The sequence below is a fragment of the Mustela lutreola genome, chromosome 4 (assembly GCF_030435805.1).
Source record: "Mustela lutreola isolate mMusLut2 chromosome 4, mMusLut2.pri, whole genome shotgun sequence".
Lineage (NCBI taxonomy): Eukaryota > Metazoa > Chordata > Mammalia > Carnivora > Mustelidae > Mustela > Mustela lutreola.
In genome coordinates, this window is record NC_081293.1 from 184,378,319 (window position 1) to 184,394,737 (window position 16,419).

The 16,419-nt window shown below is 40.2% G+C and overlaps 1 long non-coding RNA gene across 3 annotated transcripts in view; it reads right to left on the reverse strand.

Moving 5' to 3' along the window:
• The window catches only part of LOC131829791 (uncharacterized), a 43,139-nt gene that overhangs the window by 15,764 nt on the left and 10,956 nt on the right, over nucleotides 1-16,419 (reverse strand). The window lies entirely within an intron of this gene.

Sequence of the window (16,419 nt, forward strand, 5' to 3'; positions counted from 1 at the left end):
AAATCTTAAAAAAAAAAAAAAAAACTTTCTAGAATCAACCACTGAAGAAGCACACTGAGCCACATTTCCTTCATCTGGCCACTGCAGAAGGCTCAAGAGTTTACAGCAGTTGGTGTGCAATGCAATGTTATCATTTGGTTTACCCAAATGTCTCCTTGCATCATGCTTTGTTTGGAGTTATACCTGGAGTTTGTTTGTTTGTTTTTAAGGTATTATTTATTTATTTGACAGAGAGAGATCACAAGTAGGCAGAGAGGCAGGCAGAGAGAGAGGAAGGGAAGTAGGCTCTCCGTCAAGCAGAGAGAGAGCCCAATGCGGGGCTCGATCCCAGGACCCCAGGATCATGACCTGAGCCAAAGGCAGAGGCTTTAACCCACTGAGCCACCCAGGCGCCTCTATACCTGGAGTTTTATGTATCTGAAAACATCCAGGAGGAATTTTTAGTTGTAGAAGAAAAATAGACTGTGCTCTAAGCTTTTATGTGAACATGCTCCATAGAAAAGATGAAAACATATACGTGAACAGAGCTGAGAGTATGAGAGGAAGGTCTGAGTAGGTAAGGGTACATGTTCCCATGGGAACAAACAGTTGCTGCCAACAAAAAAACCATGGGAAAAGGTTACAGACTCCTTCTATGATTCAGACTAAAATCAAATTTGTAAAGGAGTCAAAATACACATGAATCATCTGCTCTTTCATCTGCCATGGCCATTACTATCTCCAAGTCAAAAGCTGGCCAAGAGTCACAATGAGAACCAGCCTGTTGTGACGACTGGAGAAGTTTGTACTAAAAAAATATCTCCCCACCAAGAAATTCTGACAGCTGCTACCATCCGCCATATACCATTTAACTTCCTTGGCCCCTGAAGACCCCGATATGCAGGTACTACGGTCTATCTCACCTAATTTGTGACCACTTCCCCATTTTGATCAAGATGTTCTTCTCACTAGCCCCTACATATTCATGTTCATTCATAGCTCCAAAATTTTACTCACACTCTGTTTTTCCACCTCTCGGTGCATTTTCCCTCTCTATCTATTCAAATCAATTCATTCTTAAATTCTAGTCCCATTACCATCTGATTAGGGGGGGGTTGTCATGATTGCAGATCATACTGTTATCTCCCTGCTCTCAATTCCTCTACTGCCACTTGAGACCTAGAATCCCAAAATGCTTCTTTTGAAATCAATCCATCATTTATGGACACTCATTGGGTCCATACACTGCTCAGAGCATAATGGAGATTTCTGGTTGGTCTTCTAGCTATTGTCTTTGCTGGTCACCATTTTAAACAATTCTTTCCTTCCCAAAGATGACCCAGATAACAAGGCTTTTCTTCCTTTTAAACCCTATTTAAGAGAAATGTTTCTCCCCCTTCTTAGCAAGAAAGAACCAGTGTGTACTAAACTGGTGAAAACTATTGAACTCTTAACCTTTAACCCCTTCCAAATGGAATAAACCTCAGTTAGAGCACAAATCAGTTATTCATTGAGGAAACCCTATGCAGATAAAATACTGGTTTGGGGTACCACTTGGAGTAAGTGCTCTGAATCCTAGTTTCTGGAAATCCAGGCTGTGGAATCACTAAGAGGCATATTCCACGGTCAGGATGCAGAATGAGAGTAATTCTTTGGGAATCTGAACCTCGCAGAGAAAAATAAACGAACAAGGCTGGAACCAGGTCTCAGAGTCTGGCAATCGCAGTTTAGTCACGAACAGGTCATGGCTGTTTCTAGGTCAGTATCATCTCTGTATCAAGAAACTGTTCTTGGACACTGAGAAATTTAGCCTGGTATTTTGAAAAGTCACTCTAGTTCACTTGTTCTGAGTGAGAGTAAAACTGAAAAAAAAAAATTTTTTTCCTCCCTTTAATTGAACAAACTGTAGCCTGTACTTGAATGACTTTCCTATAGCTTATCCACTGTGGAAGGTTACTGTCAAAAATAAATTACCCTTTTCCCCTTTACCTCTGTCTAAGGAATATCCTCTCCTACTCCTTTACTTTGGCTTGGCCACTGACGTTCTTTGGCAGTTGGCACACGGATGAACGTGCTTGAGTGATTGGGCTCGCCCTCTTGCACTTCTGTTATCACCACGAGAAGAGCATGTCTTGACTAGCCTCTGGTCTAAAGAGGGTGAAGACATACAGAGCAGCCTCCCCACTGACCTCCAGCTATGTGAGATTAAGTGATTATTATTTTAATGTACTGAGTTCTGGGGAAAGTTTGTTACACAATGTTTGTGGCGATAGCTCACTGAGGTAAATATCAATGACTTCACAGCCAGATTTTCTAGAGTTCTATGTCAGTTCGCAGAAAATCCGATTCTTGACCCTTAAAGATGCAAATATAGGGCGCCTGGGTGGCTCAGTGGGTTAAACCTCTGTCTTCGGCTCAGGCCCAGGATCAGGCCTGGGATCAGGCCTCACATCGGGCTCTCTGCTTGGCAGGGAGCCTGCTTCCCCCTTCTCTCTCTGCCTGCCTCTCTACCTACTTGTGACCTCTCTCTGTCAAATAAAATCTTAAAAAAAAAAAAGAAAAAAGATGCAAATATAGTATTTTCCTATGGGCTTCTAGATCAAATGACCTAGTGTCCTTCAGACAAATACTTCTTTTTTTCTTTGATTTCTGACATCATGTTTCCTACTGAGTATTGTGACTGCTCACAGAGAAATGTGGTGTCTCTATGTGCATAGGTGCTTGAGTCAATGCTCAGAGCAATCTGATTGTGACCCTTCAATCTATCACTGTGTCGTGGACTGCCAGAAACTTGAAGGTAGGAGGCTCTATGAGTCAGGAGCTCAGCAAGAAATACAGAGTACCCTCACCTTTGTAGTGTAGAGGCTTTTTTTTTTTTTTTTTTAAGATTTTATTTATTGATTGACAGAGGGAGACAGCACAAAGAGTGAGAGCACGCGAGCATGACAGGGGTGGTGCGTGCAGAGGGAGAGGAAGAAGCCGACTCCCCACTGAGCAGGGAGCCCGATGTGGGCCTAGGTCCCAGGACCCCGGGATTATGACCCAAGCCGAAAGCAGATGCTTAACCGACTGAGCCACCTAGGTGCCCCATGTGGAGGTTTTTAGTAAAGGAACTATTTATAGAGATATGGGTAGGGTTAGAGGAACCCAGGAGGGAGGAACCAGAGACAAGGGACAGTGGGGAGCAGTTGCAATCCCCATCCTGAGCAGCAGGAGGAGCCGGCCCTGTTATCAGCGCCTGGTGGAGAACTAGCTAAAGCCAGAGGGACTGACTGGCCCGTGGCAGCCGCAGTTTGGTGATGAGGCCATAGACAAAAAGGGAAGCAGTGGGTGGGAGGGAATAAATGCCCTGGCATCTCTTTCCTCCCACATTCTGAACTCCTGCTGGTGACTCCTACTTGCTAGAGGGTGACACAGTCCATAGAGGTCAGCTTCCCAGGGCAAAGAACACAGCAGAGGATAACAGAGCTGACCTGGGGGAGAATCAAAGAATAAGGAGAATACAGACATACCCCAGATGCTGCAGATTCAGTTCCAGACCACCCCAATAAAGGGAGTACTTCAACAATGTGAGTTAAGTGAGTTTTTTGGTTTCCTGGTGCATATAAAAGTTATGTTTACACTTGTCTATTAAGTGTACACTAATAGCTTTATGTCTAAAATATGTACATACCTTCATTAAAAATACTTTATTGCTGAAAAGTGCTAATGACCAACTGAGCTTTCGGTGAGTCATCATCTTTTTGATGGTGGAGGGTCTTGCCTCAGTGCTGATGGCTGCTCACTGGTTGGGATGGGGCTTGCTTAAGGCTGGGGTGGGTGTTGTGATTTCTTAAAATGACACAACAGAGTTAGCACAGCCACTGCCTCTTCCTTTTACAAATGCTTTCTCTGTAGCATGCGATGCTCTTTGATGCTATTTTACCCTTGGTAGAACTTCTTCCAAAACTGGCAGTCAGGCCTCCGTAACCCTGCTGTTGCTTTATCAGCTAAGCGTGTCGTATTCTGCATCCTCTGTTGTCATCTTGACAGTCTTCACACCATCTTCATCGGGAGTAAATTCCCATCTCAAGAAACCACTTTCTTTTTTTTTTTTTTTAATTAACATTTAATGTATTATTAGCCCCAGGGGTACAGGTCTGTGAATCACCAGGTTTACACTTCACAGCACTCATCAAAGCACATACCCTCCCCAATGTCCATAACCCAACCACTCTCTCCCTCCCCTCCTCCCCCCAGTAACCCTCAGTTTGTTTTGTGAGATTAAAAGTCTCTTATGGTTTGTCTCCCTCCCAATATCATCTTGTTTCATTTATTCCTTTCCTATGCCCCAATAGGAATTGCCTCTCAACTTCCTCATATCAGGGAGATCATATGATAATTGTCTTTCTCTGATTGACTTATTTCACTAAGCATAATACCCTCTAGTTCCATCCACGTTGTCACAAATGGCAAGATTTCATTTCTTTTGATGGCTACATAGTTTTCCATTGTGTACATATATCACATCTTTATCCATTTATCTGTTGATGGACATCAAGGTTCTTTCCATAGTTTGGCTATTGTGGACATGGCTGCTATAAACATTCGGGTGCACGTGCCCTTTCGGATCACTATATTTGTATCTTTAGGGTAAATACCCAGTAGTGTGATTGCTGGGTCGTAGGGTAGCTCTATTTTCAACGTTTTGAGGAACCTCCATGCTGTTTTCAAGAGTGGCTGCACTAGCTTGCATTCCCACCAACAGCGTAGGAGGGTTTCCCTTTCTCTGCATCCTCGCCAGCATCTGTCATTCCCTGACTTGTTAATTTTAGCCATTCTGACTGGTGTGAGGTGGTTATCTCATTGTAAGAAACCACTTTCTTTGCTCGTCCACAAGGAGCAACTTATCTGTTTAAGTTTTATCACGAGTTTACAGCAATTCAAATACAAGAATAATGAAAAAGTTTGAAATATTCTAAAGGACTATCAAAATATTAAGTCAAAGACCTCAAACTGAACAAACATTGGGAAAATGGTGCCGATGACCTCGTGTGACTCAGGGTTGCCACAAACCTTCAAACTGTAAAATAAATAATAAAAATGCAGTACCTGTGAAGCACTTAAACCCAAGCATGATTGCAGAGGTTTACTAACGCCTGACCCAGTTTCCTCAGAGAAGAAAAAATGGCTGGGAGGGAGGGCAAGAAAGGTGTGATGTTTATAAGGATATTGGTTAGGGAAAGTGTACAGTCTTTCATTGTTAATTGATCAGCAAAAAGATGGAGAATTAAAGAATCTGTGATCGGACCAGTAGGTTTCTTGGCCCTGCTCTAGGTTGACTTCAAGAATTTCTGTAAAGGCATCATGAGATAAGCCTATGGCACTGGAGGGGATCAGTGAAATTAATATTAAAACATCTGCAAGATAATTATTTTGAGGAGTGCTAGGCTACTTGAATTTATGGATTTGGAATTGGGATTTCAGAAGAAATATTTTAATGGATAGTGAAGCAAAACATACCTTGGTGCCAGAAGATTTCTAACACCTTGAGCCATAAAACTCTGACACTGTTTCAATTTTGTGATACTCTTCTGATTCTTGGCCTATAAAAATATTATGTGGAGCTATTTACCAAACTTAACTCATGACAGATCCATAAACCCAACCTTGCCAAAATATTTCAGGTGAGAGTGGAAAGCTAGGGATGCTGAGGACTCCTGGGTCCATATACACTCATGCCTACACATACACCAGCATTGGCGAACTTTCTTCAGCAACATGACACTTCCTTTCTATTTTTGTTTCCAAAAAATGGGCTAAAGTGAGTAAAACCCAAATATCCATGTGTTGAGGGTATCTCCTATTATACACAGAAGTATCTTAATATGCTGGGAAACAATACTATATGTTATACCAATTTACTTTGAAAAATCAAGTAGCTGACTCTTCATCTGAACTCAAATATGTGAGACACACTTCCCTGGTTTTGAGATTATTCCTTAAACCAAATCTTTTCCTAAGAAGAATTCTCGAACAATACTATTTGGGGCTAATGCTTGGTAAACTCAATGGAAATGAATTCTAGGTCTTCAGGAATGCTGGATGTGAACCATTTCAAGTATCAGAAGATTTACTAACAATATGTCCACACCAGTATTTTATTAGTGAGTTTGCTTGATATTAAGCTAGCCTACATTGGGTCTCTTCAGAACAGTCCCTGAAACTAGGACGGAGGCTAAGAGTTTATCTGGAAGGTGATCTCAGGAAACATTGGTAGGGGGTGAGGGACAATGAGCCAGGGAAGGGAAGGAAGCCAGTAGATGAATTCATGAGTAGGTTATAGCTGTGGGGAACTTGAGCTCATTTTTGCTTCTACTGTGCAACTCTGGGAAGTGGTGTAGAGCAGACCCAAGAGTTGTCTCACCTGAAGGATGAGAAAGATGGAGGACTTAGCCACTAACTCCCCATCTGTCATGAATTTGAGGCTGCTCCCAGAGATGTCAACTCCAGGGCACTTCCGGCCCGCCTGGCCCCCAGAATGCTCCGAAGGGATGCAGGTATTGGCAAAAGAAAGCTTATCAGCATGCATAGGAATGTTGAGTGACAAGGGGATATGAATGGTGTGTCCAAATACCCGCTCAGAGGCATAACTGATTATCAACACACTACTAAAGCTTCCTCTTAATGGGAGGAAACCAAAGGCCAGCAACAGAGGCTGCCAAGATATGAGAAGCACAAACTGTAACCCTTCTGCTATCACTTTCCTACTTTGCTCCCACACAGGATCCTTGCATGCTTCTCCTCGACCCCTAGGCAGTCCCTGGAGGTCAGACCAAGGGAGGCCTGAGAAAATTTTTTGCTTATCTTCTCAGAAGACACTGGGAGAAGGTCAGGGAAGAAGCTTTACAGAGCACAGCAAAAGCATCCAACGCTTTTCTAATCAATGGTAACTTAGATTCCATATTCCAAAGAAATAATATTTCTTGCTCATGCTATAAAATTCTAACCACCTTATTTTTCTACAGGCTTGAAAGCCATGGGATTATCCCTTCAAAGGGAAATACTGAAGACAAGATGTTCACTATTCTTCAACAAGATTTCCAGTCTTACTGGTAATTGGAAATTTGGTTTCCTCCCATGAAGGGGAAGCTTTAGTAGTGTGCTGATAATCAGTTATGCCTCTGAGTATGTACCTCGCCACACCATTTACATCTCCTTGTCACTTCACATCTGATAAGCTTTCTGTTGCCAATAACTGTACTTTCCTTTTAGATTTTATGGTATGTCCCTGTCTTCACATGAGTCCCAGACTTGCAAGCTTCTTGTACCTGGTAATGTCAAACTGAATGAGCAACTATGACTAAGGCTGTTTGTATTTCTGAAATTGGGACTTAGAGGAGCGTGCAGGAAAGGAGAGTTTCCCCTGCCCTAAGGTTCCAGGGCGCTGCAAAAAGACAGTGGTTGGTGCTGATTCTAGAAAACTGGCTCTCCTGGAGCTTTTAGGCTGATATCCTCATCTCGTAACTTTATGTTAGATAGGATTCCTTTCAATAAAAAAAGGACTAGATGAGGAGTAAGTAGTTAACTAGGAAGTCGTGGTAGGTAGCAAGTGTTCTGGGCAAAGGAACCACCCGTGAAAAATACATTATAAAGTTAAATGTATACCTACCTTAAGAGCCAGCAATTGTAGGTCTAGGTCATTGTTCAAGATAAGTGGAAATATATGTTCACAAAATGACTTGTATAAAGAGTGTGCAAAGCAGTTTTATTCACAATAGCCCCAAACTGAAAATAACCCAAATGTCCACCCACAAGAGTTGGGTAAACAAGTTGTGGTATTATATTATCATCTGTATTAAAAGGATGATTTATTGTACTGATAGGTGCAACATGACCAAATCTCACAAACCTAATGCTGAGAAAAAAAGCCAGACACAAAAAGGGAATATAAATACTGTATGTTTCCACTTAGATGAAGTTCTACAGTAGGCAAAAACTCACCTAGGATGGGAAAAAAAATACTGGTTGCTTTTGGGGGATGTGGGGAAGTCACCTGGGAAGGGAGGAAGACTTTTTCTCATGAGATGGAACTCTGGTGAGGTCATATGCACACAGGTGTATCTGGTGGTGAAAACGGTTCAATTAACTGTGCACTTCAATGTATGTAAATTTTATCATAAAAACTCCAAAAAATAATGATGATCAAATAGAGGGGCTGGAGAGTGGGTGGTACAGATAAAATAAGAGTGGTAGAATATTCATAGTTGAAGTTGAGTGATGACTAAGTGGGGTTCATTACACAATTTGGTTTATCTATGTTTGAAATTTTCCACACACACACACACACACACACAAACACACGTAAAAAAACAAACAACAAAAACTCAATAAGCAAGCAACATCAAAAAGCTTTCAGGCAACTAAAAACAGTGCAGAATGGCTGAAGTGGAGCGTATCTTTTCTACACGTTCATCTAGCTTCCAGACAATGATGGACTGAAGACACCAAATCTCTTAGTCACATCTCAGTTGAGAGCACGGATGGTTACAATGCTTAGCTAACATGAACAAAAAGCTGAGGTGGGAAAAACAGACATTTATATCTCACGTGTAAACATAACTCACCAAATATTGTTCCTTGAGGTATCTTGCAGCAGCTGGAACCAGCATTTAAACAGGAGCCATTTAGCTACCATGGAATATGGACGTATTTACTGGTACAGGCTCAGACTAGTATAATCCCTTTTTAACCTGGTAAAACTCCTGAAATTGCAGTAACTAAAATAGACCACACCCAATCAACAACTAATTGTTCAAAAGCTATACGTGTCTTATAAATAAAAAATCATGTCTGAAAATATACACTATGCTCAATAAATCACCACCTCTCATCACTCCCTACTTTAAAAGATTAATGCCAATGTTGTGAATGTTTCATAAGAGTCTATGTTAAATTTCCTTCATCTTGATGCAGTGCAGTTGTGTGTGTGTCTGTGTGTGTGTGTGAGAGAGAGAGAGAGAGAGAAATCAGGGGTTTGTGTAGACTTGTTAGATGAATTACAGATTTCCTTTTTAGGAAAAACTTAAAAGTTCTCTTTAATTTTGCAGATGAGGGGCTTGAAACCAGGACAAATGAAGTCATTTGTCCAAGATAACAAGAGTAAGACCATCACTCAGATCTTCTGATTTCTTTAAACTGAGACACACTATTCTGCCCATGAATATGAATTTGAAATTTCAAATTATGAATATGAAATTCTTTCCACTAGCTGCATCCCTACCGAGTAACTCAAGGGAACTTTATCTTGGCAATTTACAGAACACTACACAAATTCAGAATTGTTCCAAAGGTTTCCAGTGCATTAGTAGAAACACACTTTTGCCCCATGGAGATTACCATACTGGAATATGGCGACATCGTCAAAAGATTGAGGAAAATACTTCCAATTCACCATTTGCATTTGCTTGCTGACCCAGAATCAGAGCAGGTTCTGAACAACTCAAGGCTTTTTCCTTTTTTTTTTTTTTTCTGGCTCACATCTTTACATGGGTGTCATCACACCCTCTTTATAACAGTTGCTTTTTTAAAAGTAGCACTTTATAATCCATTATTGGTTTATGAAATAAACCTAATGGGACACAAGTAGCATTTTTAAAATGAAATTAATTAGATTAGAAAATGGTGTACAACATACATAGTTAGGGCAAGGCCTATTTTGTGAGATTTCGGTTTCGGTCATATACAAAGTGTGTACACTGGGTGACAACAGAAGACACTTGCTACTGTCAATCACAGTATGAGAGCCAATGGCTCTCATAGGGTCTCTCTTTAGGACTTTAATTCTCCGATTATGCCTTTCTCAACTCACATGTTTGTGTTGTCTACGATTTTAATTTTCATTTTTGGAACCACAGAAATGAGACATTATTGTCATCATCACTTGTATTACACAATGTCTGGATTTACCTTCATGTTTGTTAATTTCTGTGCATCTGCAAAAAAAAAAATTTTTTTTTGTAGTGAAGGGGAGAGAGAGAAAGCACATACGTGTGGGTGGGGTGGGGGGGGAGAGTCAGAGGGACAGAGGGACAATCTTAAGGCCCATCTGTGCCTAGGCATGGAGCCTCATACAGGGCTTGATCCCACGATCCTGAGATCATGACCTGAGCTGAAATCCAGAGCCAGATGCTTAACCAACTGAGCTGCCCAGGCACCCCTGATTTTTGTATTGTGGTAAAATTCACATAACATAGAATTCACAATTTTAGCCATTTTAATGGGTATTATTCAGTGACAGTGCGTTTACAACACTGTGCAACCATCACTTCTCTCTGGTTCCAGAACAGTTTTATGATCCCAAATGAAGCTGCGTACCAATTAAGCAGTCACTTCACATTCCTTCCTCTCCCCAGCCGTTGGCAACCAGCAATCTTCTGTCTCTACGGTTCTGCCTATTCTGGATCTTTCCAATGGACTCATATAATATGTGACCTTCTGTGTCTGGCTTCTTTCACTCAGCATAATGTGGTTATTGTAAATAGTGCTGCTATGGACATTTGTGTACAAGTATTTGTTTGAATACCTGCTTTCAATTTGGGCGGTATATAACTAGATGTGGACTTATTGGTTCATATGGTAACGCTATGTTTAACCTCTGAAGGAACCACCAACATTTTTTCCATAGCAGCTGCACCATTTAAAATTCCCACAAGCAATGTACAAGGGTTCTAATTTCCCTACATTCTCCCCCAACATTTGTTATTTTCCATTAAAAAAATTATAGCCATCCCACGGAGCATGAAGTGGGCATCTCATTGCAGTTTTGATTTGCACTTCTCAAATGAACATCTTTTCATATGTTTGTTGGCCATTTGTGTCTCTTCTTTGGAAAATGTCTATTTGATTATTTGCCCGCACTTTTTAACTGGGTTGTCTTTTTTATTGTTGAGTTGTAGAAATTCTTCCTAAATTCTGAATACTAGACACATGATTTACATGACTTACAAATAATAGTTGCCATTCTGTTCTTTCATTTTTGATCATGTGCTTTGATGCACAAATCTTCAATTTTGAAGGCCAGCATGTTTTTTTTTTTTTCTTTTGTTGCTTGTGCTCTTGGTGTCATATCTAGGAAACCATCCCCAAATCCAAGATCATGGAGATTTACTCCTATGTTTTCTTCCAAGGGTATTACAGTTTTCGTGGTCTTTCATCTGTTTTGGGCTAATTTTTGTATACTTCATTCTTTTGCATGTGGGTATCTGAACTTGCTTTTAGAACCATTCTTCTTTTTAAAGCACATTCATTTTTTAAAAAAGATTTATTTATTATTTGAAAGAGAGAGAAAGAAAGCGGGGGACCAAAGGAAGAGAAAAAGAGAGTCTCTGAAGATATTATTCCGCTGTGTTCTGCTTTCCACTGTTGCTATTGAAAAATTGATATCTACATGTCCTCCTTTGTAAATTATCTACTTTTTTTTCCCTCTGTCTACTTTTAAGATCTTCTCTTTGTCTTTGGTATTCTTTGGTTTTACTAACATATATTTGGGTGGGACTTTCTTTTTATTTATCACTTCTGTTTTGGACCCCTGTTCTCTCTACCTGTGGATTCATGTCCTTTCAATGGTTTTGGGAAAATCTCAGCCTTTATGTCTTCAAATATTGCCTTTTTTCTATTTCCTCCTCCTGGAACTCAAATTAGATATGTTATACTTATTCATTATACTCTCCATGTAGTTTAACATCTCCTCCATATTTATTTATCTATGTGTTAAAGCATATTTCCTTCAGATTTAACTCTCTTCAGCTGCATATATCTTGCTGTTCAACTCATCCACTAATAATTATATGATATCCATAAATGTTCTAAGTGTTTTTTTCAAATGTTTCTGGTATTTTTATTAGATTTGTATTTTGACCCTTTTTCAGTTTTCATTCCACCTTTAATCTCCTGAAAGACTTGATCCACAATTATTTTACACTCTGTTTGATAGTTTCAATATCTAAATTCTCAGTTATTGTTTTCTCCTGATTTTCATTCATGGTAGGTTTGTTAAATTTATTGTTATTATTATTATTATTTTAAAGAAAGGATCTTTTTTTTTTAAGATTTTATTTATTTATTTGACAGGCAGAGATCACAAGTAGGCAGAGAGGCAGGCAGAGAGAGAGGAGGAAGCAGGCTCTCTGCTGAGCAGAGAGCCTGATGTGGGGCTTGATTCCAGGACAGAGGTTTTAACCCACTGAGCCACCCAGGCGCCCCAATTTTTTAATTATATTTAATTGTTTTTAATTTTAACAAATCAGGAGGTTTCAACGGAGGATTTATATTTATTCTCTCATGGATCCAGGACAGGGAGGAGACTGATCTGGGACCACTCTAGACTCATTCAAAGACTATGGCTTAGGGGAACAGTTTCACTCTCCATGTCAGAGAAAGCCTACAACTTTAAAGGTCACACAGTTAACATCTTAAATTCACAGACAAATAACCTACATTAGTTTTAAGCAATTTATCCCAAGGTCACACAGCTAGTTTAGTAAATCGTGGGAGTCGACCCAAAGTCTCCTGACTCTAAGCCTTGCTTATGTATTACACCACACTCTACCATTGAATTGACTTGATAGGAAGTATTCAAGAATGTGACATCGCATGCCAAAAAGAAGGGGGGAAAATGCCCTCTTTGAACGAGTTGTTTTCTTCCTTGCCTTTTACAGAACTGATGACTTCATACATAACCTTGTTTGCTGAAAGAAGCACATTTTCTTGATGAAAATAAATCCTCTATTGTGTATTTAAAAGAAAATAATTTCTGCTATAAGGACAAAAATCTTTTCTTTTTCTTCTTCTTCTTCTTTTTTTTTATTTTGGTGATAGTTCAACTCCTAACTTCAGTAGATAAGGAATGATACTACCCAAGATTAAATGAGAAACACAGTTCTAGTTAGAGCCCAGAAAAAAGCTCATTTGTGCATTACAGTCAAGGTGTTTCAGAGATATAAACAGAAAATATATGATGAAGGAGGTTAGGAGGGAAAGGAGGAAATGTACCTGTGTGGAGTGAGGCAGGGGGAGATTTGAAATTTCAGAAGTTGTGTATGCTTAGCTGATTTGGAGTAGTTTTTTTCTTTTTCTCCCCCAAGATTTTATTTATTTATTTGACAGATAGAGAAAGAGATCACAAGCAGGCAGGCAGAGAGAGAGGGGGAAGAAGCGCCCCCCCACCTCGCCAAGCAGAGAGCCCAACAACGGTGCTCTATCCCAGGACCCCAAGATCATGACCCGAGCTGAAGGCAGAGGCTTAACCCACTGAGCCACCCAGACACCCTGGGGTAGGTTTTAAAGGGGTAAAGACTCAATGTACATGAACACTGTCTACTCTTGTACCTTTTTTCAGGCTGAGTAGAACCGGATTGCAGTTTCTTTAGTGATTTATCATGACCTGAACTGAAGGCTGACGCTTAACGCACTGAGCCACTCAGGTGCCCCAATTTTTTTCTTTTATGTTTTTGAAGACTTCGCTGCTTTTTTGAAGTATTATTTAATGGGTACAAGTATTTCTTTCTGTCCTCGCAATAACACGGGGAAGCACAGAGGGCAAAGTACATCGCTCCCATTTAACTGGCGTGAAAACTGAGTCTCAGAGAAGTATAGTGATTCGTCCAAAGCCAAAGAGATATTTTATGTCAGAATTGGAACTAGCACTAGCTAGATCCTAAGATACCACATACAGGAATGCTTTTTTGTTTTTCTTGACTTCCCTCCATCCTTCCATGCTTTCTGTTCCTCCTCTCTTCTTTTTCCTTCCTTACCTCCTTCATCATGCAGTATTTCACCCATATATACCTGCCTAAATGAAATGAGTGTCCATTAACCCATCTTTCAGCTCAAGAAATGATATTACCAATACCTCTGAAGGCCACTGCCTCCCACCCCCTACCTGTAACCACTAACCTGGATTTTGTAGTTATCACTCCCTTTTCTTTTCAGCTTTCTCATCTGATCATTTGTGCATCCCTACAAATGCCCATATTGTGTCATTTTGCATGTGGATGGATTTTAAGTAAATGGAGTCATACTGCAGATACTCATTTTGGGGCAGTATTATGTGTCTGAGAGTCACTCATGTTGGTGTGTGTAGCTGTATTTCATTTCCACTGCTTTAAAGGATTCTGATTGATGAATATAATACACTTTGTTCATCTTTCTTCTGACCAATGGCCATTGGGTTATCTCAGTTTTGTGCTGTTCTGAACTAAGTTGTGCATACTCCTGCTGCACACGGGCGAGAGTTTTTCCAGTGGAATTACTGGTATTTAGCTAATGCTAAATTGTTTTCCAAACCAACTGTACCAATTCTCATAAGCATATGAATTCCAATTACTCTGAATTTTCATCAACTTGTAATTGTCAGAAGTTTTAGCCAGTGTCACATCTTGTGCTCAGATCTCGGTTTCCAAACACCACTCTAAGTAAGACAGGAATCAGAGCCTTGCAGAAATCGTTGATTCCAGGGCCTGGACAGGTAACATGTAAGATGAACCTGGAATGTCTTGTGGCACCAGAAAGTAAGAACATGTGTCAAAGCTGGAACAATCTCTTCAGCAAGATAAATCACCACAGCGTTAGAGTTTAATCCATAAACATAATAAATATCCATGAGTCCGTACTGATAAAAGTAATTAATTAAGTGGGGAAGATGGCATAGCTCTTCCTTACAGTAGAGTGTGAGTGAATAAGTGTAAAAGTAAAGAGAAAATATAAAATTACCATGAAATACCCACAATAATAATGCTTGCAGACAAGCTCCATCCATAGATGACAAAGTTAGTGGGTCAGTTTGTGGAGAAATAAAGTTTGCGACTTTTCAAAATATCTGTCCCAAGATATTTATTAATGACAAAGGGAAATTCAGTAACTTTAAGTGGAGAAACTTGGCACCTTAAAGCAAGTGATCAAGGTTAATACCACTGATCATAAGATACGTCAACATCCTGAAGCCCGTATGAGAAGAACACAGTACTCCGTGGTATTCTCACCGAACGTGCATCACCCCAGGTCAGTTGTGAGTAAACATCAGGCAACTCAAACTGAGAGACATTTGACAAAATCATCTGTACTCTTCAAACACATCGAGGTTGTGAAAGACAACGAATGACTAAGGAGGGATTACACACTGCAGGGCACTCGGGCCCACTGCCAATGTCTTTGCTCCCCCAGAGCCTGCCCTACACACACTTAAGCATCCCCTAGCCTTCCACCAAAACACCTCAATAATTGCACTGGCATTTATATTTGTTGGGCTATAATTTACAATTCATGAGTTGGGTCTCTCTCCTATTGGGCCATGCTTCTTAAGAACAAGGAAAATGCTTCATTTAGATTTAAACCTCTTGCTCCTACCACAGTTCATGGTAGGCACTAAAAGCATTGTTAACTCAATTTATTCAAAATTCTTACCACAATTTCTTTTTTTCCTAACTTTTAAAAATTTTTTAATTAATTAATTTATTTTTGACAGAGAGAGAGAGAGTGAGTGCACACAAGCAGGGGAAGGGGCAGAGGGAGAAGCAGACTCCCTGCTGAGCAGGGAGCCTGATAGGGGACTCTATCCTCGACTCTGAGATCATGATCTGAGCTGAAGGCAGACGCTTAATCCTGGGTGCCACCTAGGCACTCCCTATCACAATTTCTTTTTTTTTCTTTAATATTTTATTTATTTATTTGACAGACAGAGATCACAAATAGGCAGAGAGGCAGGCAGAGGAGTGGGAGAAGCAGGGTCCCCACTGAGCAGACAGCCCAATGGGGGCTCTATCTTAGGACCTGAGCCAAAGGCAGAGCTTAACCCACTGAGCCACCCAGGTGCCCCCCTACCACAATTTCCTAAACATTAGGAGACATTTAATGAATAATTGGTTACTTTTGGTTTTGATTAGCAGGTTGAGAACAGATCCTGTACATTTCCAAAGTTTTTACTGTTTTTTCATTTTTCCTTTTCCTTTTTTGCACTTCTTTCTACTCTATTTTTAGAGAAGGCAGAGAGATGTTACAAAGCATAAGGAAATATAGGAGTTTAAGTAAAGAGGAATATATATATTTATATATTATATACCTAATATAATAAAGTATGCATATATTTGTTAAATTTACCCTTTGGGGGACTAAAAATATAATTTTTCTATAATTGTTAAAAGTTGGTCTGTTATTAATATTTTGCCTAATATTATTGGGGTTGGAGCTGAGAACACAGGATCTTTCCTATTAGACTTAAAAATACTTTTCAGGGCAACACCTGCGTAGCTCAGTTGGTTAAGCATCCCATTCTTAATTTTGGCTCAGCTCATGATCTCAGGATTGTGGATGGAGCCCGGGTCAAACTCTGCACTGGGTGTGGAACTTGCTTGGGATTCTCTCTCTCCCTCACCCTCTGCCCCCGCCGCCACCCTGCACTTGCAT